Source organism: Procambarus clarkii, chromosome 4 (assembly GCF_040958095.1).
Source record: "Procambarus clarkii isolate CNS0578487 chromosome 4, FALCON_Pclarkii_2.0, whole genome shotgun sequence".
In the NCBI taxonomy this organism is placed as follows: domain Eukaryota; kingdom Metazoa; phylum Arthropoda; class Malacostraca; order Decapoda; family Cambaridae; genus Procambarus; species Procambarus clarkii.
Window position 1 is genome coordinate 61032672 of NC_091153.1, and position 27913 is coordinate 61060584.

Here is a 27913-nt window from a genome sequence, read left to right on the forward strand (position 1 = left end):
ATTTTATATGTCGGGATTGGATGTGTTCTGTCAATATGTGACACTACAAATATTTCTTCTGTATTTTGGTGCCAAAAGCCTTTGTGAAATATATTCCTGTGCTTTGCCAATCGTACATGCTGTCCAAGGTGCAGCCGTGGACTGATGGCGGTTATGGAGGAGTCATTGTTTAAATACATGACCTTAAACTGTCTTCTTATATCTTCAATATTTTGCAACTTATGAATGGCATGAGGAGTATTTTTTAGTATCCTGTGGAATGTGTGGTTGTACACGTCCACAACTTTAGGGTGGATGTGGATGTATTTTAATGAATTAGCTTGAGTCATATAATGATACAGTTTATGTTTTAAAGTTCTGATGGCCCGCTCCACTATGCTAGATTTCATTTCCGAAAATACACTATAAAATTTAATATTTTTCTTATTAAAATAATTTTGAACTGACTTGTTGTAAAATTCTCTACCTCGGTCAGTGAATATCCGCCTTACACCGAGAAACTGAGGCGTTTCCTCTAATATCTTCTTCAGAGCGACTAACACATCACTCGAATTTTTTGTTTTTAAAGTTTGAGTCTGCATTAGGCGGGAATAAACATCGACACAAATTAAAATATATTTAACACCATTATTGTATTTTTGTAAACTACAAAAGTCCCCTAGGTCAGAGGCAGTTATGGTACGAGGTTTAGGGGCCAATATTTTCCGTCGGGGGAACCTAACTAAATTTCCTTTATGTAAAGTGTAAGATCACTCTCCATGAAGAAATTCCTTCACATCTGCAACACTAATGTTGGGGTCTTTAAGTCTGGCAGCCTTATACAATTTTTGAATTGACCCTGTGAAACCACCCAGGCAAGAAATGTCATTATAGATGTTGGTGAGAATTGTCCGTTTCTGTGTCGTTAGAGACATTTTTTTTTTGTTGTTGATTACATTTGATACACAATTTCACACCGGTCTTCGTTGGTGATGCTCGTTCGTAGTTGTAATGCCTCAGGAACCGTCAGATCGACCAATAAGTAACCATACCTGTTCTGGGATATTGCCCGACGGTATATTTCAACGAAACTACTAGTAGTTTTTCGCCCATATAACTGGCCACTTAAAATTTCAAGTTGGGTTATGTCTCTCTGCTTCATTAATATATAATGACTACAATTCAGAGTTATTGTCCTGGCATATTTCCCCTGGGGAAACAAATTTTGACTAATTAGAATTACGGAAATATTACTGTGTCTCCCTCATGTGAAGATATTGGCTATAATTGGACTCTGTATGGCTTCCAGGTATAAGTCGTCAATTATATACAAAACTGACTCATTTGAAAAAGGATCTTTATACTCTAGTGGGTTAATCAGGTCCTGGGAGACAGTAACCTTGTTTCGCAGAGAGGGAATGTTTGAAAGAGGTTGTTATGTATTATTTGCAGATGACACTAAAAATTTTGAGAATTTTCCGTGGTATTTAACACATAAATTCCCCACTAGGGTCGTTTTCCCAGAATTGCTGAATCCAGCTACAAATATTCTTGCTGGGTGGTGGAAAATATTAAGTTGCTCGTCTGTGACAGACGTACACTCCTCCATATTTTCCCCATAAATGGTTCAATTACCTATGGGCGGTTGCTTATATATTCATATTATATATATATATATATATATATATATATATATATATATATATATATATATATATATATATATATATATATATATATATATACACATTAAGGCGTCTTGTACATACCAGTTGCGTTGCTTCTGGGAGTATGGGTTCGAGTCACTTCTGGGGTGTGAGTTTTCAGTTGCATATTGTCCTGGGGACCATTCAGGCTTGTTCGCATTTGTGTTCCTCACGTGTGCCCCAAAGAATGAGGTGATTTGGTAAAATGCTATGCCCAAGATTACTATCCGAGTGCCGGCGGTGGGGTGGTTCAAATAGCCTCGGCTATCACCTCATTATGTCCGGTCGTGATGGTCAAGTGGATTAAGGCGTCTTGTACATACCAGTTGCGTTGCTTCTGGGAGTATGGGTTCGAGTCACTTCTGGGGTGTGAGTTTTCAGTTTTTATATATATATATATATATATATATATATATATATATATATATATATATATATATATATATATATATATATATATATATATATATATATATATATATATATATATATATATTATTTATTTATTTATTTATTTATTCTACGTAAGCGTGATCGTGATGTCTCGAGTTGGTGATATTTGTAGAATTTGTGGATGGCGCTCATCATATCTCTTTGTTCATAGGTGTTACACATGTTTCTTCTGCGGAGAAACTGCATGTGTACAGACTAATGGTGAACACAGGAGAACCTGTGCTGGAGGTATGACCGTATTTTATATATTTATTTGTTTATTTATTTATTTATTTATTTATGGATATTTAATTCAAATGAGAAATATTAAGATGCGTTTTCCCCTTCTCCGTGAGTGTGGGAGAGTGTGTGTATATAAATTATACACTATTTCCTTCATTAGGTAAATGTCGCCAGCCCACCCTCCCTTCCAGAGAGGATGGCTTAATGTGCTTCTTGTGTGGAAATACCATCTTGAGACCTCACCACACATTCCCTTGTGATAATTGTGGGACCTCTCTGTGTGAGGACTTGACCTCTGAACATCTACAAACATGCCCCCGTGGTGAGTGAATAAACCCTCCACCTTTATTTCTCTTAAGAAGGTTTTTTTTTTTTTTTAGAACTCATGTCATGGGGTTTAGCGAGTGGGTGTTGCCTTTTATTATCATTATTATTATTATTATTATTAGTATTATTATTATTATTATTAGTATTATTATTATTATTTTCCAGGGGTGATTCAGAGGCAGGTAGGAGAGGAACATGACAAAGCACAGTGTGACAATAATCATTAGATGGTGGTGGGGTTAGACAGTCCATTGCAAATGGAGGGGAGGGCGGAGAGGAAGTGATGAGTGATGGTGATGATGATGATGATGATGATGATGATGATGATGATGATGATGATGATGACGACGATGGTGGTGGTTATAGGGGTGACATCTCTCAGCCGGGCCCTAGTGGTCTTAGACCTCTTGTCAACAATCGAGTTAATGACCTAATTAGTGAAGAAAATTTCCCAGATGAGGAGGATGCTATAGACACTCCCCACTTAATTAATAGGGCGGGGGCCCTGGGGGATCTCTTTACTAGGATGGAATATTCCATCCCCTCAGCCTTCGCCACAGACCCTATAGGACTCCTAAGCAACTTTAGGGACTATTACATATCTGAAATAGAGAATTACATGAATTCTCTTGGGGGATATGGCAATTTTACTTCATCATTAAAAATCCTTCTCGAAGTAAAGGTAACACTTTTAAAACAACGACTCACAGAAGATGATGACTTTAGGGAACACTTCATAACGACACCTGCTAGACTGGTAACTCTTGAGGATGTGGGTAATCTTATTGATAGCTGGGTGGGTTATATGATTACACGACTGGAAGATCTCTTTTCAGAAACAGAGGGAAGTGGTTTCATAGTATATAAAGTCGATTTCCTCAAAATCGTCATCTGTAATGCAAGTGTAAGGTCAGTTTTTGGGGATTATGTCCCTTATCCCCCCTTTCTAAGGGGACGGTATGAGGTCTTCAACCCAAACCCTGCTGGTAACAATAAAACATGCATTATTCAGTGCATTGCTGCTTTTCTCGCATCACAACAAGGGTGGAAGTGGAGACGTATAGGGAGACTTGTAGAGTCTCACTCTAGGATTAGGAAAATGGTCAAATACGACAATTTATCCTTCCCTCTGTCTTGGGAGGATATCTCTAAATTGGAGAATAGAAATAAACTATCCATTTTTTTGTATTCAATACACAAACATACAGACGGCGTCTATCACGTCTCTCTTTGTCGTCGTGGTAGCAGACAGTACTCGGTCATAGTTCCTTTATTGTTATTGGGGGAATCTCATGTGGCCGTAATTAAAGAGTTTGATAAGTTCCTACGGAACTTTACTCGCAGCCACAGACGAAAGACAGTCTTCTGTAGAAACTGTCTCTCAGAATATCAAAATTCGTCTGAGCTAACAAATCACTCATCTTCCTGCGACATCACTCAGAAAATTATTTACCCTCAGCCTGGGGACACACTCCATTTTAAAAATACGGGGAAAGGTTACCCCCCTTCCCATGTGGGCTATTTTGATTTTGAGTGTGTCCTAAGCACTGAAAATTGTCTAGGTTCTGTTACAGCCATACATAGACCTATAGCATACAGCTATATAATTGTTGATAGGAACTACACTGTCATTGATAAATTTACTTATTTTGGGGGGGACAGTGTTACTCATTTCATGCAGCGAGTTGCTTCCAAATGGGAAATTATCAGATCCACTCTCCCCCATTATGAAATAGACATGTCTCTTGAGGATATGATCCATTTTAGGAGACAGACTCACTGCCAGTTTTGTGAGGAGGTATTTAACCCCTCCAATTTCAAGGTTCAACATCATGATCACCTTAGGGAAAAACTCAATTATATTGGAGCTCTATGTAATTACTGCAACCTCCGCCACAAGAATGCTCTAAAGAGTTTAGTCCTAATTGCTCATAATATGTCTTATGACATGGGCTTAATTTTGAGGGAGTTTGCCATGGGTTCAAATATTAAGAGCAATATCCTCATGAGACAGGGGACGAAATATCTTAAGGTAGAAATAGGGAAGCTTAAATTTCTTGATTCACTGGCTTTTATTACAGGTAGTCTTTCATCCCTAGCAAAGACCCACATTGATTCAGCCAACCCCTTAACATTCACTCACTCAATGATAGAAGGTTTGCCCAAAAAGAGTCACCACCTACTCTTAAAGGGTAAGCAGTTTTTCCCTTATGAATATACCACAAAAATCAGCTGCTTTAATGACACAACACTCCCTCCTATTGAAATGTTCTACAGCTCCCTAAACAAATCAGGTATAACTTTGGAAGAATATAGACATTCTAAATTAGTATGGGAGGCTACAGGGTGTAGGACATTAAAAGACTACCTCCTCATTTATTTGAGGTGTGATGTAGGATTACTGGCTGACATTTTTACACACCACAGGGCAATTCTATATGATATATATTCTTTAGAATTGACACACTATTGTAGCCTCCCAGGGTACTCCTACGACTGCTTCCTGAAAAGTAGTAGAATATCGTTGGAGTTAAGTGCAGATGTGACGTTGCGCAATCTCTTATCACAAAACATACGAGGGGGTTTTACAACCGCAGTTAGGAGTTATGTCAGAGCTAACAACCGCTATGTCAACCCATCTTTTAACCCCCAGGAGGATAGGTCTTCATTCTTACTGTATCTAGATTTCAACTCCCTCTATGGGAGTTGTATGACTAAGAAATTGCCCTATGGGGGACTAAGGAGACTATCATCTGATGAGATGAACTCCTTCATTAGCGGAGGGAAGATAATGACAGAACCCCCATTCTCTTCTAATAAAGGGTACTGGCTCTTAATTGACACCAAACACATAAGACCTGAAATAGCTAGACTAACAGACGATCTACCCCTTTGTTTACACCATAAGGGAATAAGTATGGAGGATATCTCACCATTTAGTGGGGGACTTCTGGAAACAAATAACATTACAAATCTCCCTAAAAAAAATATTAAACTGGTTGGAGATCATCTCCCCAAGAAACATTATTTCATATCTCTTCACCTTTTACAACTATTTATTGAGATAGGACTTGAAGTGGAAACAATACATGCAATTTACGAGTTCCGTCAGTCAGATTTTATGGCAGAATTTGTTAACACCAACGTTAACAATAGAAATGCCTCCACCAGTAACGATAGGAAAACACTTCAAATTACTGACGAACAGTGTTTTTGGTTAAACACTACTGAACCCAGTCCGTTATGCCATTGACACCAAACTAGTGACTTCAGCTAGGGTCTTTTTACGAGAGGTGAAGAATCCTCGATTTAAACGTATGGTGCATTTAGGTGACAATAAATTATTGTCTGTCAGTTCCAGACCATTCATTAAAATTACTCATCCTAATTACATTGGGTTCCAGATTCTTGAGCTAGCAAAATACAGTTTGCACCATTTTTGGTACAGGGTACTTAAGAACCACTATTCAGATAGGGTACAACTGCTGTATAGTGATACAGACAGTTTCATTTTCAGCTTACTAGCTGAAGATGTCTTTAATGAGATGGGGAAAGAACCCCTTAGTTTGTGGATGGATACGAGTAATTTTCCTGAAACTCACCCTTTGTATGATCCTTATAAAAAGGGTGTTTTAGGGCTGTTAAAGTCAGAGGTATCAGATAAACACATCCTTGAAGTTGTGGCACTCAAGCCCAAAATGTATAGTGTGCTTTTGCTTGACAATAAAAATTCCATCACCGCTAAGGGTATTCCCCGTGCTGTGCAAAGATCTTTAACACATAACCACTTTAAAGAGACTCTACACAGCAATGGGGTAGTAAATACTTTCAATTATTCACAAATAAGGAATATAGGGGGGGGGCAGATGGCAACCACATTCAATACTAAGAGGGGTTTAAGTGCATTTGGTGATAAGCGCTTTTACCTAAATAAATACACTAGCCTAGCGTATGGTCACCCAGACATACCATCAGATCCCCACCCCAACACCTCAACTCAAGGAATGTCCACCGAGAGTGAAGGTGGTGACGTCATTGAACCACAAGGAGAGGAAAGACAACGCCCCACCAGCGAGAGTGAACCCTATGACGTCAGCAGTCAGTCACCTGAGGGAGGCCCACTACAACCCATTCACTCTCTGGGAGATGATGAGTCATCATCTTCGTCCCAGGAGGAGGAGGGGGAGGAAGACCCCACAACGGACCACTGGGCACGGAGGAGGGCCCTTGTTAGTAAATATTATGTGGGGGGAGATGACCTACAATACGACTATGTTTAACCCTATGTACTTTGATAATATAATCTATAAATCATCAGGATTATTTCTTTTTCTCCTTCTTTAAGTATAAAAGCTTAAAATATAACCAACTTAAAAACAACTAAGGGAGGTGGGTCCCTCTTACGGTACACTCAAGGTCATCAAGTACGAGGAAGGGTGGTGAGGGGGGGGGGGACCACCCCTACTGAGAGGATCCTGTTTTTACACCTGTCCCATAGAGGGAAGTGGGGGGCGTAACTGCCGCTCACCTGAGTGTTTATTATACAAATAAATTCATTTTTTTTTACTTAAATATACTGTCATACTTTTCTGTATAAATGAACATGAACATGAACATAGCGGCACATAATTGATACCTATCTTCACTGTTTTACGACTGTTGCTGCCCCACACCTTGGATGACCTAATATGGAGTGGCTCTAAGTGGCACTCCGCTTCTGATTTTCTTATCTGATTGCCCTTCATAGGTGGCTACTTTACTGTAAATGAATATGAACATAGTGGTCCATAATAGATACCTATCTTCACTGTTTTTTCGACTGCTACCACTCACACCTTGGGTGACCTAATATGGAGTGGCACTATGTGGCTCCCCGCTTCTGATTTTCTTATCTGATTTCCATACACAGGTGGCTCTATGTGGCACGATCTTCACTACTCATACGTGTGTAGCAGTGGACACATAGATGGGGGTGAGGGAGTACACACACAGATGAGGAGGTGCGGGAGTGGACACAGATGGGTAGAGGCGAGGGAGCGCAACCCATCCTCAAACTGGGCTCGCTCAAGTAGAGACCGACCAAGGCTGTGCTGCCTGAGCGGAGAGAATATAGGTGCTAGCTCCAAGCCGTTTAAAATGAGAATCCAACCCACTTCTATCAAGGGTCAGAACAGAGGTAGTCTCCTCTTCTCGGTGTATATTCACTGAGAGTGTACAAATGATCCTGATCATAGGTCATGATTTAACTCTAGATGTATATACACCGAGATGCTGGGTGTACTTCTCGGTGAATATTCAGGGACTCAGAATTGTAATGACTGCCAACTATACCTAAGAGTTAAATGGAACTATACTAATCTAATTATGAAACTTAGATAGGACATCACACAGCAAGGAGAAAAGCGTAGCCTACTGCTAGTTTACGACACTCAGGTGATTATCCTCCTCCCCCTCCCCCTATCCCTTATAATTTCTAGACTTGGCCCAGAAAACAAATTATTCATGAAGCATTTTAGTGTCCACCTGTTCATCATTTGTCAGTCGTGGAGACTTAGTCTGTACTTATGAAACATTACGAGCTTCGAAACGCTGCGAGGTCATTAATATTGCTATGGACAGTCTCGTGGTTCATAGAATCATGGCCTATGATTCTACGAGAAATAAAATTTTTGTTGAATCATGGCCCGGAGCCTGAACAGCCATTATCTGGAGCGATGACTATTTGGAAAGTAACTGAGAGTTTGTCATTGAATCTCCACCAATAGCCTAATTTCGCGGATTGCATCCGTGACCGCTACCAAGGAAACATAATTTTTTTTTTTGCTTAATGTATTCATAAAAGTCCAATGTAAAGCTTCATAGTACAAAGGTGAACACTGGTATGAACTGGAGCCTCATGGGAGTCGATATCGCTGCACAAAAATTGCTTGTACATTATTAAGCGTAAGCTCAACAAAAGCATGAAGGCTTTGTTGACAGTACGTGAAGTATATTTGTAATATAATGTAATTTTTCTAATCCCATTCGTGTGCTGGTGAACAGATTGGCAAAAATTATTGGCTGTGAATTGATCACACAAGTCACAGTTCAGATTTAAGGTCTCAGTGTCTGGAATATGAACGATAGACTTATATATGTATTGTCAGGCAAAAATTGACTGGGATGCTTGGCACCACTCCGCTGTTTCTTGGCACCACTCCGCTGTTTCTTGGCACCACTCCGCTGTTTCTTAGCACCACTCCGCTGTTTCATGACACCACCCCGCTGTTTCTTGGCACCACTCCGCTGTTTCTTGACACCACCCCGCTGTTTCTTGGCACCACTCCGCTGTTTCTTGACACCACCCCGCTGTTTCTTGACACCACTCCGCTGTTTCTTGGCACCACCCCGCTGTTTGTTGACACCACTCCGCTGTTTCTTGACACCACCCCGCTGTTTCTTGACACCACTCCGCTGTTTCTTGGCCCCACCCCGCTGTTTCTTGACACCACCCCGCTGTTTCTTGGCACCGCCCCGCTGTTTCTTGACATCACTCCGCTGTTTTTTGACACTACTCCGCTGTTTCTTGACACCACCCCGCTGTTTCTTGACACCACTCCGCTGTTTCTTGGCACCACTCCGCTGTTTCTTGACACCACCCCGCTGTTTCTTGGCACCACCCCGCTGTTTCTTGACACCACTCCGCTGTTTCTTGACACCACCCCGCTGTTTCTTGACACCACTCCGCTGTTTCTTGGCACCACCCCGCTGTTTCTTGACACCACTCCGCTGTTTCTTGGCACCACCCCGCTGTTTCTTGACACCACTCCGCTGTTTCTTGGCACCACCCCGCTGTTTCTTGACACCACCCCGCTGTTTCTTGACACCACTCCGCTGTTTCTTGGCACCACCCCGCTGTTTCTTGACACCACCCAGCTGTTTCTTGACACCACTCTGCTGTTTCTTGACACCACCCCGCTGTTTCTTGACACCACTCCGCTGTTTCTTGACACCATCCCGCTGTTTCTTGACACCACTCCGCTGTTTCTTGACACCACCCCGCTGTTTCTAGACACCACTCCGCTGTTTCTTGGCACCACTCCGCTGTTTCTTGGCACCACTCCGCTGTTTCTTGACACCACTCCGCTGTTTCTTGGCACCACCCCGCTGTTTCTTGACACCACTCCGCTGTTTCTTGACACCACTCCGCTGTTTCTTGGCACCACTCCGCTGTTTCTTGACACCACTCCGCTGTTTCTTGGCAGCACTCCGCTGTTTCTTGGCACCACTCCGCGTTTTCTTGACACCACTCCGCTGTTTCTTGACACCACTCCGCTGTTTCTTTGCACCACCCTGCTGTTTCTTGACACCACTCCGCTGTTTCTTGACACCACTCCGCTGTTTCTTGGCACCACCCCGCTGTTTCTTGACACCACTCCGCTGTTTCTTGGCACCACTCCGCTGTTTCTTGACACCACCCCGCTGTTTCTTGACACCACTCCGCTGTTTCTTGACACCACTCCGCTGTTTCTTGACACCACTCCGCTGTTTCTTGACACCACCCCGCTGTTTCTTGACACCACTCCGCTGTTTCTTGGCACCACCCCGCTGTTTCTTGACACCACCCCTCTGTTTCTTGACACCACCCCGCTGTTTCTTGGCACCACTCCGCTGTTTCTTGGCACCACTCCGCTGTTTCTTGGCACAACTCTGCTGTTTCTTGGCACCACTCCGCTGTTTCTTGGCACCACTCCGCTGTTTCTTGGCACAACTCCGCTGTTTCTTGGCACCACTCTGCTGTTTCTTGGCACCACTCCGCTGTTTCTTGGCACCACCCCGCTGTTTCTTGACAACACTCCGCTGTTTCCTGGCACCACTCCGCTGTTTCTTGACACCACCCCGCTGTTTCTTGACACCACCCCGCTGTTTCTTGGTACCACTCCGCTGTTTCTTGGCCCCACCCCGCTGTTTCTTGGCACCACTCCGCTGTTTCTTGGCACAACTCCGCTGTTTCTTGGCACAACTCAGCTGTTTCTTGGCACCACCCCGCTGTTTCTTGACACCACCCCGCTGTTTCTTGACACCACCCCGCTGTTTCTTGGCACCACTCCGCTGTTACTTGGCACCACCCCGCTGTTTCTTGGCACCACTCCGCTGTTTCTTGGCACCACTCCGCTGTTTCTTGGCACCACTCCGCTGTTTCTTAGCACCACTCCGCTGTTTCTTGGCACAACTCCGCTGTTTCTTGACACCACTCCGCTATTTCTTGGCCCTTAGTTATAAGAAATTGGTTTGGCTGGAGAGTGAATAATTGCCTTTGCCTCAGTGACTGGAGTAATCCAAAAGTATGATGGACAGAAGTTCCTTACAAACTGAAGCAACATTCATAAAACGTCTGCCTTTTCCTACTCTGAGCAACCACAACCCCCCTACCCCTTTGCCCCTTAACCCCCTACCCATCCACAATGCTCAACCCCCTTATCACCCACACAACAACTAACCACTGCTGCCCCAACCTATCCCCCAGTTGCAGTATCGTCCACATCCCCATAAATCTTAAATTTTCCCTATCCATCTACGCTTCTCACAATCCCCCTTGTACCTTTCCCATCCCCCCTTTCCTCCCGTCTACACAACCCTTCCCTATTGCAGTAGGATGCAAATTCCACCAGGGAGCGACTGAACCATTAAAGAAAAAAATCTCAACGCCCAGAGAAATACGCAGCTTGACATTTCGTCTCTTAAGAAGGCCCCACATTTGAAGATCGTCACACCTCGTGGAAATAATATTTGTCATGAAAAGGCAGGGATTGAATCGGTAAAAATTAAGTAACGGTAAAAAATAGCCTCCTCACATTACTAATGGATCTTCCTCTCTCTCTGACAATCGCGATCAAATTTCAAGTGACTTATAAAGTTCGTTTTATTGACGATGAGAAGAATTGGACTTCTCAAATATAGAAAGGAAGATGCGTCCCTTTTACGACCAAGACATAAATTTTATGGTCTAATGCCAAGGAGGGTAAAACTTGAAGATGGGTACGGACAATTTTTATATATTATTATTATTGAATATATATATATATATATATATATATATATATATATATATATATATATATATATATATATATATATATATATATATATATATATATATATATATATATATATGTATATATATATGTATATATATATATATATGTCGTACCTAGTAGCCAGAACTCACTTTTCAGCCTACAATGCAAGGCCCGATTTGCCTAATAAGCCAAGTTTTCCTGAATTAATATATTTTCTCTAATTTTTTTCTTATGAAATGATAAAGCTACCCATTTCATTATGTATGAGGTCAATTTTTTTTTATTGGAGTTAAAATTAACGTAGATATATGACCGAACCTAACCAACCCTACCTAACCTAACCTAACCTATCTTTATAGGTTAGGTTAGGTTAGGTAGCCGAAAAAGTTAGGTTAGGTTAGGTTAGGTAGGTTAGGTAGTCGAAAAGCAATTAATTCATGAAAACTTGGCTTATTAGGCAAATCGGGCCTTGCATAGTAGGCTCAGAAGTGAGTTCTGGCTACTAGGTACGACATATATATATATATATATATATATATATATATATATATATATATATATATATATATATATATATATATATATATATATATATATATATATATATATATATATATGTCGTACCTAGTAGCCAGAACGCACTTCTCAGCTTACTATGCAAGGCCCGATTTGCCTAATAAGCCAAGTTTTCCTGAATTAATATATTTTCTCAATTTTTTTTCTTATGAAATGATAAAGCTACCCATTTCATTATGTATGAGGTCAATTTTTTTTTATTGGAGTTAAAATTATCGTAGATATATGACCGAACCTAACCAACCCTACCTAACCTAACCTAACCTATCTTTATAGGTTAGGTTAGGTTAGGTAGCCGAAAAAGTTAGGTTAGGTTCGGTTAGGTAGGTTAGGTAGTCGAAAAATAAATAATTCATGAAAACTTGGCTTATTAGGCAAATCGGGCCTTGCATAGTAGGCTGAGAAGTGCGTTCTGGCTACTAGGTACGACATATATATATATATATATATATATATATATATATATATATATATATGTCGTACCTAGTAGCCAGAACTCACTTCTCAGCCTACTATGCAAGGCCCGATTTGCCTAATAAGCCAAGTTTTCATGAATTAATTGTTTTTCGACTACCTAACCTACCTAACCTAACCTAACCTAACTTTTTCGGCTACCTAACCTAACCTAACCTATAAAGATAGGTTAGGTTAGGTTAGGTAGGGTTGGTTAGGTTCGGTCATATATCTACTTTAATTTTATCTCCAATAAAAATCAATTGACCTCATACATAATGAAATGGGTAGCTTTATCATTTCATAAGAAAAAAATTAGAGAAAATATATTAATTCAGGAAAACTTGGCTTATTAGGCAAATCGGGCCTTGCATAGTAGGCTGAAAAGTGAGTTCTGGCTACTAGGTACGACATATATATATATATATATATATATATATATATATATATATATATATATATATATATATATATATATATATGTCGTACCTAATAGCCAGAACGCACTTCTGAGCCTACTATTCAAGGCCCGATTTGCCTAATAAGCCAAGTTTTCATGAATTAATTGTTTTTCGACTACCTAACCTACCTAACCTAACCTAACCTAGCTTTTTTGGGCTACCTAACCTAACCTAACCTATAAAGATAGGTTAGGTTAGGTTAGGTAGGGTTGGTTAGGTTCGGTCATATATCTACGTTAATTTTAACTCCAATAAAAAAAATTGACCTCATACATAAAGAAAAGGGTTGCTTTATCATTTCATAAGAAAAAAATTATAGTAAATATATTTATTCAGGAAAACTTGGCTTATTAGGCAAATCGGGCCTTGAATAGTAGGCTGAGAAGTGAGTTCTGGCTACTAGGTACGACATATATATATATATATATATATATATATATATATATATATATATATATATATATATATATATATATATATATATACATATATATATACATATATATATATATATATATATATATATATATATATATATATATATATATATATATATATATATATATATATATATATATGTCGTACCTAATAGCCAGAACGCACTTCTCAGCCTACTATTCAAGGCCCGATTTGCCTAATAAGCCAAGTTTTCATGAATTAATGTTTTTTCGTCTACCTAACCTACCTAACCTAACCTAACCTAGCTTTTTTTGGCTACCTAACCTAACCTTACCTATAAATATAGGTTAGGTTAGGTTAGGTAGGGTTGGTTAGGTTCGGTCATATATCTACGTTAATTTTAACTCCAATAAAAAAAAATTGACCTCATACATAGAGAAAAGGGTTGCTTTATCATTTCATAAGAAAAAAATTATAGTAAATATATTAATTCAGGAAAACTTGGCTTATTAGGCAAATCGGGCCTTGAATAGTAGGCTGAGAAGTGAGTTCTGGCTACTAGGTACGACATATATATATATATATATATATATATATATATATATATATATATATATATGTCGTACCTAATAGCCAGAACGCACTTCTCTGCCTACTATGCAAGGCCCGATTTGCCTAATAAGCCAAGTTTTCATGAATTAATTGTTTTTCGACTACCTAACCTACCTAACCAAACCTAACCTAACTTTTTCGGCTACCTAACCTAACCTAACCTAAAAAGATAGGTTAGGTTAGGTTAGGTAGGGTTAGTTAGGTTCGGTCATATATCTACGTTAATTTTAACGCCAATAAAAAAAATTGACCTCATACATAATGAAATGGGTAGCTTTATCATTTCATAAGAAAAAAAATTAGAGAAAATATATTAATTCAGGAAAACTTGGCTTATTAGGCAAATCGGGCCTTGCACAGTAGGCCGAGAAGTGCGTTCTGGCTACTAGGTACGACATATATATATATATATATATATATATATATATATATATATATATATATATATATATATATATCGTACCTAGTAGCCAGAACGCACTTCTCAGCCTACTATACACGGCCCGATTTACCTAATAAGCCAAGTTTTCCTGAATTAATATATTTTCTCTATTTTTTTTCTTATGAAATGATAAAGCTACCCATTTAATTATGTATGAGGTCAATTTTTTTTTATTGGAGTTAAAATTAACGTAGATATATGACCAAACCTAACCAACCCTACCTAACCTAACCTAACCTATCTTTATAGGTTAGGTTAAGTTAGGTTGCCGAAAAAGTTAGGTTAGGTTAGGTTAGGTAGATTAGGTAGTCGAAAAACAATTAGTTCATGAAAACTTGGCTTATTAGGCAAATCGGGCCTTGCATAGTAGGCTGAGAAGTACGTTCTGGCTACTAGGCACGACATATATATATATATATATATATATATATATATATATATATATATATATATATATATATATATATATATATATATATATATATATATATATATATATATATACATATATATATATACATATATATATATATATGTCGTACTTAGTAGCCAGAATGCACTTCTCAGCCTACTATACATGGCCAGATTTGCCTAATAAGCCAAGTTTTCCTGAATTAATATATTTTCTCTATTTTTTTCTTATGAAATGATAAAGCTATCCATTTCATTATGAATGACGTCAATTTTTTTTATTGGAGTTAAAATTAACGTAGATATATGACCGAACCTAACCAACCCTACCTAACCTAACCTAACCTATCTTTATAGGTTAGGTTAGGTTAGGTAGCCGAAAAAGTTAGGTTAGGTTAGGTTAGGTAGGTTAGGTAGTCGAAAAATAATTAATTCATGAAAACTAGGCTTATTAGGCAAATCGGGCCTTGCATAGTAGGCTGAGAAATGCGTTCTGGCTACTAGGTACGACATATATATATATATATATATATGTCGTACCTAATAGCCAGAACGCACTTCTCAGCCTACTATTCAAGGCCTGATTTGCCTAATAAGCCAAGTTTACATGAATTAATGTTTTTTCGTCTACCTAACCTACCTAACCTAACCTAACCTAGCTTTTTTTGGCTACCTAACCTAACCTTACCTATAAATATAGGTTAGGTTAGGTTAGGTAGGGTTGGTTAGGATCGGTCATATATCTTCGTTAATTTTAACTCCAATAAAAAAAATTGACCTCATACATAGAGAAAAGGGTTGCCTTATCATTTCATAAGAAAAAAATTATAGTAAATATAATAATTCAGGAAAACTTGGCTTATTAGGCAAATCGGGCCTTGAATAGTAGGCTGAGAAGTGAGTTCTGGCTACTAGGTACGACATATATATATATATATATATATATATATATATATATATATATATATATATATATATATATATATATATATGTATATATGTCGTACCTAATAGCCAGAACGCACTTCTCAGCCAACTATGCATGGCACAATTTGCCTAATAAGCCAAGTTTTCATGAATTAATGTTTTTTCGACTACCTAACCTACCTAACCTAACCTAACCTAACTTTTTCTGCTACCTAACCTAACCTAACCTATAAAGATAGATTAGGTTGGGTTAGGTAGGGTTGGTTAGGTTTGGTCATATATCTACGTTAATTTTAACTCCAATAAAGAAAAATTGACCTCATACATAATGAAATGGGTAGCTTTATCATTTCATAAGAAAAAAAATAGAAAAAATATATATATTCATGAAAACTTGGCTTATTAAGCAAATCGGGGCTTGCATAGTAGGCTGAGAAGTGCGTTCTGGCTATTAGGTACGACATATATATATATATATATATATATATATATATATATATATATATATATATATATATATATATATATATATATATATATATATGTCGTACCTAGTAGCCAGAACGCACTTCTCAGCCTTCTATGCAAGGCCCGATTTGCCTAATAAGCCAAGTTTTCCTGAAATAATATATTTTCTCTAATTTTTTTCTTATGAAATGATAAAGCTACCCATTTCATTATGTATGAGGTCAATTTTTTTTTATTGGAGTTAAAATTAACGTAGATATATGACCGAACCTAACCAACCCTACCTAACCTAACCTAACCTATCTTTATAGGTTAGGTTAGGTAAGATAGCCGAGAAAGTTAGGTTAGGTTAGGTTAGGTAGGTTAGGTCGTCGAAAAAACATTAATTCATGAAAACTTGGCTTATTAGGCAAATCGGGCCTTGCATAGTAGGCTGAGAAGTGCGTTCTGGCTACTAGGTACGACATATATATATATATATATATATATATATATATATATATATATATATATATATATATATATATATATATGTCGTACCTAGTAGCTAGAACGCACTTCTCAGCCTACTATGCAAGGCCCGATTTGCCTAATAAGCCAAGTTTTCCTGAATTAATATATTTTCTCTAATTTTTTTCTTGTGAAATGATAAAGCTGCCCATTTCATTATGTATGAGGTCAATTTTTTTTTATTGGAGTTAAAATTAATTTAGATATATGACCGATCCTAACCAACCCTACCTAATCTAACCTAACCTATCTTTATAGGTTAGGTTAGGTTAGGTAGCCGAAAAAGTAAGGTTAGGTTAGGTTAGGTAGTCAAAAAACCATTAATTCATGAAAACTTGGCTTATTAGGCAAATCAGGCCTTGCATAGTAGGCCGAGTACGACGTTCTGGCTACTAGGTACGACATATATATATATATATATATATGTCGTACCTAGTAGCCAGAACTCACTTCTCAGCCTATTATGCAAGGCCCGATTTGCCTAATAAGCCAAGTTTTCATGAATTAATTGTTTTTCGACTACCTAACCTACCTAACCTAACCTAACCTAACTTTTTCGGCTACCAAACCTAACCTAACCTATAAAGATAGGTTAGGTTAGGTTAGGTAGGGTTAGTTAGGTTCGGTCATATATCTACGTTAATTTCAACTCCAATAAAAAAAAATTGACCTCATACATAATGAAATGGGTAGCTTTATCATTTCATAAGAAAAAAATTAGAAAAAATATAATAATTCAGGAAAACTTGGCTTATTAGGCAAATCGGGCCTTGCATAGTAGGCCAAAAAGTGAGTTCTGGCTACTAGGTACGACATATATATATATATATATATATATATATATATATATATATATATATATATATATATATATATATATATATATATATGTCGTACCTAGTAGCCAGAACTCACTTCTCAGCCTACTATTCAAGGCCCGATTTGCCTAATAAGCCAAGTTTTCCTGAATTAATATATTTACTATAATTTTTTTCTTATGAAATGATAAAGCAACCCTTTTCTCTATGTATGAGGTCAATTTTTTTTTATTGGAGTTAAAATTAACGTAGATATATGACCGAACCTAACCAACCCTACCTAACCTAACCTAACCTATATTTATAGGTAAGGTTAGGTTAGGTAGCCAAAAAAAGCTAGGTTAGGTTAGGTTAGGTAGGTTAGGTAGACGAAAAAACGTTAATTCATGAAAACTTGGCTTATTAGGCAAATCGGGCCTTGAATAGTAGGCTGAGAAGTGCGTTCTGGCTATTAGGTACGACATATATATATATATATATATATATATATATATATATATATATATATATATATATATATATATATATATATATATATATATATATATATATATATATATATATATATATATATATACATTAGTGTATTTTGGTAGCAGTCTTTCTTATAAACATATGTTGTTGAATATGATTGAAAAGGTAAGATTAATGATTCTAACACGAATCTTTTCAATATTTCTTACGCTTTTCTTCACTGTCGGGGGTAATTGAAATATTAACTCTCCAAAGTTTATTTTCTCATTTTTAATTCATGGTCTGACGCCTAAAAGCGTTTTGCAAGGGCTTTTTACATTTTCAAAGACAGGTTTACACACATCATATATCATGTTTATATTCGTTTTTGGTGAGGTCATATGACACAAATGTTTTTGGGTGAGGTGGGTGAACACGAATCAATGGGTATAAATTGGATATGAAAACATAGGAATGAAAGTAACTAAAGAAGGCCTATTGACCCATATTTTCTCTTGCAGCTTCTGTGTTGGTTCGGCGACTAGAAGTGGGTAGAATATAGTTATGCATTAATTGGCTCTTGATTGCTGGTGTTGACTTTTTGATGTGTAGGGCCTAGCTGATATTGAGTCTCCTGCTATCGCTGTATCTATCGATGATTTCTGTGTTGCTTGTTAAGATTTCTCTTTTGATGGTCTGGTTGTGAGAAGAGATTATATGTTCCTTGATGGAGCCCTGTTGTTTGACCATCACCATCATCTTTTGTATGGTCACTAATGGTCAAGTGGTTAAGGTGTCCTGTATACCAATTGCATAGTACTCCTGGAAGTATGATTCGAGTCACTTCTGGGTTGTGGAGTTTTCAGTTACATAAATGCCTGGGGACCATTCAGGCTTGTTTGCATTTGTGTTGCACACGTGGCCCTACAAAGTGAGGTGATTTGATATAATAACTATGCCCAAAATTATCATCAAACTGCCGTCGGGATGATGGGCAAATAGCCATGGCTACCATCATCTTTTGTACGGTCACTGTTGGTCGAGTGGGTAAGGTCTCCTGTACACCAGTTGCAAGTCACTTCCGTGGTGTGGAGTTGCACATATGCCTGGGGACCATTCAGGCTTGTTTGCATATATATATATATATATATATATATATATATATATATATATATATATATATATATATATATATATATATATATATATATATATATATATATATATATATAAAAAGTAAGATTAATAATTCTAACACGAATTTTCTCAATCTTTCGTACATTTCTTTTCACTGTTGGAGGTAAATCAAAAATCAATTCTCCAAAATTCATTTTTATTTCTAGTCTGATGCGACACGAGCGCGTTTCGTAAAACTTATTACATTTTCAAAGACTTTAGTTTACAAATACACAACTGAATAGAACTTACGCATCTCCGATTTTATATCTACATTTGAGAGAGGTGGATGGGGTGAGGTGGCATTAATAGGGTATTAATTTCATCAACACAAGACAGAACAAGAGGTGGCATTAATAGGGTATTAATTTCATCAACACAAGACAGAACAAGAGGTGGCATTAATAGGGTATTAATTTCATCAACACAAGACAGAACACGAAACAATGGGTATTGAATAGAAGTGATTGTAGAAAGCCTATTGGTCCATATTTCTTGATGCTTCTATATTGGAGCGGAGTCTTGAGGTGGGTAGAATATAGTTGTGCATTAATTGGCTGTTGATTGCTGGTGTTGACTTCTTGATGTGTAGTGCCTCGCAAACGTCAAGCCGCCTGCTATCGTTGTATCTATCGATGATTTCTGTGTTGTTCACTAGGATTTCTCTGGCGATGGTTTGGTTGTGGGAAGAGATTATATGTTCCTTAATGGAGCCCTGTTGCTTATGCATCGTTAAACGCCTAGAAAGAGATGTTGTTGTCTTGCTTATATACTGGGTTTTTTGGAGCTTACAGTCCCCAAGAGGGCATTTGAAGGCATAGACGACATTAGTCTCTATTAAAGCGTTCTGTTTTGTGTCTGGAGAGTTTCTCATGAGTAGGCTGGCCGTTTTTCTGGTTTTATAGTAAATCGTCAGTTGTATCCTCTGATTTTTGTCTGTAGAGATAACGTTTCTATTAACAATATCTTTCAGGACCCTTTCCTCCGTTTTATGAGCTGTGGAAAAGAAGTTCCTGTAAAATAGTCTGATAGGGGGTATAGGAGTTGTGTTAGTTGTCTCTTCAGAGGTTGCATGGCGTTTCACTTTCCTTCTTATGATGTCTTCGACGAAACCATTGGAGAAGCCGTTGTTGACTAGGACCTGCCTTACCCTACAGGGTTCTTCGTCGACTTGCTTCCATTCTGAGATGTGGCTGAGAGCACGGTCGACATATGCGTTAACAACACTCCTCTTGTACCTGCCTGGGCAGTCGCTGTTGGCATTTACGCACATTCCTATGTTCGTTTCCTTAGTGTAGACTGCAGTGTGGAAGCCTCCGGTTTTTTTTCATGACTGTTACATCTAGAAAGGGCAGCTTTCCATCCTTTTCCATCTCGTAAGTGAAACGCAGCACGGAACTCTGTTCAAATGCCTCCTTCAGCTCCTGCAGATGTCTGACATCAGGTACCTGTGTAAAAATGTCGTCAACATACCTGCAGTATATGGCCGGTTTCAAGTTCATGTCGACTAAGACTTTTTGCTCGATGGTACCCATGTAGAAGTTTGCAAACAGGACACCTAGGGGAGAACCCATGGCGACCCCATCTACTTGCTTATACATGTGCCCATCCGGGCTCAAGAAGGGTGCCTCTTTAGTACAAGCTTGGAGTAGTTTCCTCAGAATATTTTCTGGTATGTCAAGAGGAGTACAGGCTGGATCACGATACACTCTGTCGGCTATCATCCCGATTGTCTCGTCCACAGGTACGTTGGTAAACAGCGATTCTACGTCCAACGAGGCTCTTATCCCTGTGGCCCGTGTGCCCCGCAGTAAGTCAACAAATTCCTTTGGAGACTTCAGGCTGAAGGCACAAGGACCATAAGGAGTCAGCAGGCCGTTGAGTCGCTTCGCCAGTCTGTACGTGGGTGTGGGTATCTGGCTAATGATTGGCCGAAGTACCTGTGGACGAGACAATCAGGATGATAGCCGACAGAGTGTATCGCGATCCAGCCTGTACTCCTCTTGACATACCAGAAAATATTCTGAGGAAACTACTCCAAGCTTGTACTAAAGAGGCACCCTTCTTGAGCCCGGATGGGCACATGTATAAGCAAGTAGATGGGGTCGCCATGGGTTCTCCCCTAGGTGTCCTGTTTGCAAACTTCTACATGGGTACCATCGAGCAAAAAGTCTTAGTCGACATGAACTTGAAACCTGCCATATACTGCAGGTACGTTGACGACATTTTTACACAGGTACCTGATGTCAGACATCTGCAGGAGCTGAAGGAGGCATTTGAGCAGAGTTCCGTGCTGCGTTTTACTTACGAGATGGAAAAGGATGGGAAGCTGCCCTTTCTAGATGTAACAGTCATGGAAAAGAGCGTAGGCTTCCACACTGCAGTCTACACTAAGGAAACGAACATAGGAATGTGCGTAAATGCCAACAGCGACTGCCCAGACAGGTACAAGAGGAGTGTTGTTAACGCATATGTCGACCGTGCTCTCAGCCACAGCTCAGAATGGAAGCAAGTCGACGAAGAACTCTGTAGGGTAAGGCAGGTCCTAGTCAACAACGGCTTCTCCAATGGTTTCGTCGAAGACATCATAAGAAGGAAAGTGAAACGCCTTGCAACCTCTGAAGAGACAACTAACACAACTCCTATACCCGCTATCAGACTATTTTACAGGAACTTCTTTTCCACAGCTCATAAAACGGAGGAAAGGGTCCTGAAAGATATTGTTAATAGAAACGTTATCCCTACAGACAAAAATCAGAGGATACAACTGACGATTTACTATAAAACCAGAAAAACGGCCAGCCTACTCATGAGAAACTCTCCAGACACAAAACAGAACGCTTAAAAAGAGACTAACGTCGTCTATGCCTTCAAATGCCCTCTTGGGGACTGTAAGCTCCAAAAAACCCAGTATATAGGCAAGACAACAACATCTCTTTCTAGGCGTTTAACGATGCATGAGCAACAGGGCTCCATTAAGGAACATATAATCTCTTCCCACAACCAAACCATCGCCAGAGAAATCCTAGTAAACAACACAGAAATCATCGATAGATACAGCGATAGCAGGCGGCTTGACGTTTGCGAGGCACTACACATCAAGAAGTCAACACCAGCAATCAACAGCCAATTAATGCACAACTATATTCTACCCACCTCAAGACTCCGCTCCAATATAGAAGCATCAAGAAATATGGACCAATAGGCTTTCTACAATCACTTCTATTCAATACCCATTGTTTCGTGTTCTGTCTTGTGTTGATGAAAATAATACCCTATTAATGCCACCTCTTGTTCTGTCTTGTGTTGATGAAATTAATACCCTATTAATGCCACCTCACCCCATCCACCTCTCTCAAATGTAGATATAAAATCGGAGATGCGTAAGTTCTATTCAGTTGTGTATTTGTAAACTAAAGTCTTTGAAAATGTAATAAGTTTTACGAAACGCGCTCGTGTCGCGTCAGACTAGAAATAAAAATGAATTTTGGAGAATTGATTTTTGATTTACCTCCAACAGTGAAAAGAAATGTACGAAAGATTGAGAAAATTTGTGTTAGAATTATTAATCTTACCTTTTTGGTCATACTTAATAATATATGTCTACAGGAAAGACTGCTACCAAAATATACTTATATATATATATATATATATATATATATATATATATATATATATATATATATATATATATATATATATATATATATATATATATATATATATATATATATATATTGTGACGATAATCTCCTTCAAGAGAGATTGAGCCTGCTCTTCCCTCCTAAGTTCGTCCCTATACCACAATACAACTAATATGGAAGAAATATCCAACAAGTACATCACCAAGGTTTGCCAGAGAGCAAACGTATTCAGCACCAGGAACACCTGCTCCGCCTCCACCACTCGAACCACCAAACTACCTGTCCGTCGCCTGCTCATCGTTGATTGGCTGGTGGTCAGTCGCACCTGCTCCTCCACCGCCACACTGCCTGATGTCTGGGGCCACCACGACCTGCAGACCTCAGAATATCCAGTGCTTTCAACAAGTTAACATGTCTCGTTGGTAGACTAAGCTCTGGCTTACGTGTACTAAGAGAGGTGGCAGCTTAAAGCCAATATTCCTGCACCCAAATTTTGCATTGTATATTGTTCACTTGTTATTACTCACTTGTCTTAACGTAACTTTTCATTTTGCCATTTGATTATTCTTATTATTTTGATTGATTGATTTTATGTTCCAATTTGTATGTCCATTTTATTCATGTTTTGCTTTTCTAACGTAATTAAAATCTCATTGTTAAATTTACTTGTGTTTTGTGTGTCTTCCCATTACCTTACCACAGACGAAGTTCCAGATTTTCTCTTTTTTGTTTCTATATGTGACGAGGCCATACCCCTGGCTTTTGAAACAGCCGAACACCAACGCGTTACCGTCACATATTAAGTGGGGGCCTGTCCTAGGAGCTTCACTCAGGTACTGGTGCCAAGTAGTAATTTATGGTAAGCGTATTTAACTTTGGTAACGTAGCTTTTACTATTTTTCATATTCAATTTCATTTTTTATATGGTGCGGTGTATATTGTGCATTACGAGAGTAGCATATGGTGAAGGTGAGACAACTTTGGATTACGTGGTGACTGTAGGCCTCGGTCATTCTCTTAATTGGTCATCTCTCCCTCCGTGTTATTACTCGTGTTTACCATCTTTTGTCCCTTGGATATATCTCACATTTTGACAGATCATCATATTGGTACCCTGGTGTGGGAACCGACCTGTGAGATTTATATTTATTTAATTTATATGAATTTATATTTACGTTAATTTATATACTTCGATAGCAATTTGTATAATGATAAGTGGACTGTATTTCTGCAATAATCTCACAAATCGATCCTCTACACATTAGGGGGGGTTTATTAGTTTATATATATATACAGCCAATCAAACTACAGAATTAACTACATACATTGAAAAGGTTCCTTATCTTATTTGAACAGCAGGTATAACCAGGATGTAGACCACATTTTCCCTCTTTGAGGTAGCTTCCACGTGCTGGTAACTGATGCACAAACATGCTTCCTCGTCTTGACCTTTAGTATGAGGCGATTTTGCGTTCTAACCGGCTAACCCTACCCAATGACATTAATGGCCACTAATGATAGATAATGGGTTTCGGAAAGAACACTTAACTTGAATTTGTAGACAGCGTGTTGATAATGGTACACTTTTAGTTTCCATAACACTACGTCCAAGTAAATTTAACAGGAGCCGAATTTGCTCCCGTGTGAGCCTCTGGCCTAGTCTCAACAATGGCTGCATCTAACACTCCATACTATTGACGCCTGGCCGACATTGTCCAGATATGATAGGAGCCAAATTTGCTCCACACGTCTCGGAGGTTACACAACAATGGCTCCCTCCTTCCTCCCTGACGCCTGGCTTACATTGTCCACATTTCAGAAAGTGATAGAAGGGTCACATTTACTCTACTTTAATATTGATAATTAAGTTAATTTATATAAGATGTTTTTATGATGGTAAAGTCCAAAGACTAATGTATTTAAGAATAATTCCCACCATAATAGGTGGTGAATTATAATAGTATGTGGTGATGATATCCCGTTTTCTATAGACGGTAATTCCACTACAAGTTACGTTTTCTATGGGTAACTTGTTGGTAATACAGCAGCACTTATTATCTGTCTGTATGATATTAAATGGTGTCGGATTTTCCGACACCTGGTACTGTGGTCTGCCCCGGGTCAAGTGCACCTAATCTTCTGCAATCTGACTGTAGGAGGACAAAGAGGGCCATAGTTCCTCTAGCTCGAACTTTAGTTGCTGAATTGGTACCTCGGCAGCAGTTCTCGTCACCAGTTGACACCTCGCACCCCTACACGTCAGTCAGAGATGATGATACATACAACGGTAGGGAATTAGCTTACTTTTTCAGAGCACAAAAGTTCGCTAATTCTGTAAGTATCATATTAATTTCAGTAGGAAAGACTTGCTTATGTCCTATAGAGACTCGGCAAGGTATGCCTACATCCTTGGACTACCAATTTTACTTTTGAGGCAATTAACTGTTTCATTTGTTTTCGAAACTCAGTTTCATTTGTTTAGTAGGATTTTCTTGCCCTTATCCTCTTACATGAGTACCGGGTACAAGATTTCCTGCGCCCTTGATTTAAATTAATCATTTAACATCTTGTATTTAACTTTAATTGTTAAAGATTCCACAGGATAGGTACCAGTTGCCACGTTGTCCTGTTTCTGACATTCACTATATAACGGTATATTCGTTGTACGTTTATTTGCTAATTTCACCATGTTGCGTCTCCAAGCTTTCCGTGCAGATCCAGCAGGTGAAATAGGGACTTTAAGTCGTGCCAAGAGGACTGAATTACAAACTCTTGCACATGAGTATCAACTAGAAGTTCCCTACCAAGCCAACAAAAATGACATACACAACCTGTTGCTGGATCACTATTTAGAGCAAGGTAAGATAGACTCTGAAACTCATGAAACTTACTATATTGCAGATAAAACTGATTTGGCAACGATGAAACTCAAACTAGAGCTGGCCAAGATTATACGTGAGCAGCAAAGGGAAGCCCTCGAACAACAAAGAGAAGCAGCTGCCATACGAAGGGAAGAACAAGAACGTGAAGCTGCCTTGAGGAGAGAAGAACAAGAACGTGAAGCAGCCTTGAGGAGAGAAGAACAAGAACGTGAGATTGCCTTACTCCGTGAACGTGAACGAGTACAGCTTGAAACAAAACAACGCGAGTTGGAGATGCAACGCGAACATGACAAGCAACAAGCGACTCTGGCTCTAGAGTGTCGTCAACGAGAAATCGCGTTGGAAACTTCACACCTCGCTCAACGCCAGCAAGCTACTGCCAATCTTCCCGTCAGTTTTAATATATCACATGCAAGTAAGTTAATGTCATCATTTGTAGAAGCAGAAGTTGATGTGTTTTTTACCACCTTTGAAACCCTTGCTAATCAACTCAGTTGGCCTGTCGACCAATGGGCCACACTTCTCAGAGTCCATCTTACAGGTAGAGCTGCAGTCACACTCAGTACTTTGGCGTCAGAGAATGACTACCAGACTCTGAAACAAGCAGTGTTGGACGCCTACCTCCTCTCCGCAGAAAGTTATCGAAGGAAATTCCGTGACCACCTGAAGGCAAGTACCACTACCTTCCTCGAGTTTGCTAACACAAAACGGAGATATTTTATGAAATGGCTGGAAGCAGCACATGTCTCTACTTTTACAGAACTCGTCAACCTGATGCTAGTTGAAGAATTCTTGAGGCGTGTGCCGCCTCCTGTCCGTCTATACTTAGCAGATAAAGAAGAAACCGACTACCTGAAGTGTGCTAAGTCGGCTGACACTTACAGCCTCATCCACCGGCTGACACCTGAACCATCCTCCAGTAAGAAGTCGTGGTACAGTTACGAGAAAGCGAGTACCGAACAGGCTGGCTCGCAATTGTACTGCAAGTATTGTAGACTCTATGGACATACCATAGACAAGTGTGGTAAGTCTCAATACAAAGGAACCACTGACACACAGAAACCCAAACCAACTCCTCCTAAGTCCGGTAAGCCTGTGATGAATGTTGGTGTTAATGTTAATGATCTTTCTCTTTTCAGTAACCACCTGTATACTGGAACTGTCTCTGCCAACGGTTCAAATTCGGAGGGACGTTTCAAATTGAAGATCTTGAGGGACACAGCGGCTCTTCAATCGATCATCTTGAAGTCGGCTGTGCCCAACATCGCCTACACCGGAGAAATTGTCTTCATCACTGACCTCACTGCTACCACTCCTTATCCTCTCGCCAGAGTCCACCTGGATTGTCCCTACGTGAACGGAGAAGTCCAAGTCGCCGTCAGGGAAAAGCCTTTTCCCATGCCTGGAGTGCAACTTCTCCTAGGCAACGACTTGGCAGAAGACCTGCAACCGACCAACCTGATCGTCATGGACAAACCCCAGGTGTGTACCTCTGTGCCAATTAATCCTATACTCGAGTATGTTCCAGCAGAGGTTCAAGAGAGTGATGAAGTTTCTCCTCCGGTTCTAGTGACCACTCGTGCACAAGCCGCACGACCACAGCCAGCTGACTCTACTGCTACCGCTGTCCCTCAAGACCCTTAGAAACTACCCCCGAATCTGACCAAGTTGGAGTTCCGTAAGTTGCAGAGGGAAGATCTTACTTTAACACCATTGTTTTTCCAGGCTGAGACTCAACCCGACAGTATTCCTGGGTTGTTCCTAGAGAACGACTTGCTCTACCGCAGATATAGACCCAGTAAACTGAAGGAGGAGGACGATTGGGCCAACATCGAACAACTTGTGATTCCTACCAGCCTGCGGCCCACTATTCTACACCTGGCCCACGGAGCACTCTCCCACTACGGATTCAACAAGACTTACCATGGAATTCGT